The sequence below is a fragment of the Pteropus medius genome, unplaced genomic scaffold (genome assembly GCF_902729225.1).
Source record: "Pteropus medius unplaced genomic scaffold, Ma_sr-lr_union100, whole genome shotgun sequence".
In the NCBI taxonomy this organism is placed as follows: Eukaryota; Metazoa; Chordata; class Mammalia; order Chiroptera; family Pteropodidae; genus Pteropus; species Pteropus medius.
In genome coordinates, this window is record NW_024356249.1 from 206,689 (window position 1) to 208,242 (window position 1,554).

The following is a 1,554-nucleotide window of genomic DNA, read 5'->3' on the forward strand; positions in this document are numbered from 1 at the left end:
TTTCCAATCCTCCCGCTATTTTGATTGGATTTCTCCATGACGTCCTTGAACAAGCTCGATTTCGAAACACAAAACATTCCAAACGTAAGCTTTTAAAGCTTTCCCCTTCGCATGTGTTTGTAGTAATTCTGTTTAAGAAATCTGGGGAGACACAGAGGGAGTGAGGTCTGCCCCACAGTCACGCTCCGCCTCTGAATAAAGAGCCCCTGTGAGGAGCTTGTACTCGGGAGTTATCAGCTCAGTAGGGGCCAACAGCGAATTCCAAATAAATAAATCAGTCAGCCGCATTAGTCAGGCTTCTCTAGACAAAAGAACAGGGCCGATGGATAGAAAGATAGAGATTTACTCTAAGGAACTGGCTCACTGGATCATGGAGGCTGGCAAGTCTCAAAAGACGCACGGTGTGAAAACGAATAACGGAAACCGCGTTTAAAGCGAGGTCCGGAAGCCGGAAGGGGCGCTGCGGCGCCACCACTGTCCAGCCACGCAGCCGCCTCCGACAGGAAGAGGCCTACTTTACAACCGGAAGGAGGATTTTTTTCCTTGCCTAGCAACAGATCTAGCCAATGAGAAACTGCCATGACTCAACCAATGAGGAGCCACTACACTTCCATCGCCAGGTTTTACCAAAGGACATTTCGATTATAAGAGCCACATCTAACTTATTTTTCTCTATAAAGTAACGTTCCTCTCCTTTGTTCTCTAGACTAGCCTATGGTTTGCTATAGCTCACGTGTACTGAATTGCCATTTCTATGTTATTCGCTAATAAACACATTTTTTACCAGTAAAATAACTAGCAGGGGGTTTTTTTGTTCGTTTTTTTGTTTGTTTTTTAAGGTGGACAAGGACGGGCCTGCAAGGTGAAGCCCCAGCAGAGCTGATGGTTTAGGTCCAGTCTGAGGGCCGACAGGCTAAAGACCCAGGGAGATCTCATGTTCAGTTCAAGTCTAAGGGGTTTGAGGGAGGCGGTTAATGTCCCAGTTGCAAGGCAGGAAGAATTCTCTCTTAGAGGAGGATCACACTTTTTGCCCATAGGCACTAACCACTGTTCCTTCCTTGCCTCCTCAAAATCTGCAAGCCTTTGTCCTCCCCTCACTTAATCTAATCTCCCTCAGAACTACCTGCCAGGCCTGACTTGAGATCGGTTTGCAGATGTTGGGGTTCACGTCTCAGAGGTTTTGAGAAATGAGCAATCTGGCTTCCCAGACACAGAGGGGTAATTTCTTTGAGGATGAAAGGGAAAGCCAGTGTTGAAAAGGGTGTCTGGGGGACCTGTGAAGGCAGATGAGGGTTTGGGGATTGCAGAATAATTGTTCCTGAAAGACCGGGGTTCCTTGGCGTTAAGCTTTCTCTCTGCCAAGACAGCTGCATTTCTCTACTGCCATATCCCTCCTCCTCTCAAAAACTGGTAGTGAACATAACACATGCCTGCCAGCACTCCCCCATACACACCCCAGAGCACACCATTTTTAGTTGGTGTTATTCTTGCTGTGTATGTGGTCACAGTTTCAGAGCTAAAACATCTCATTCAGTGTCCTCCTTTATCAAAAAA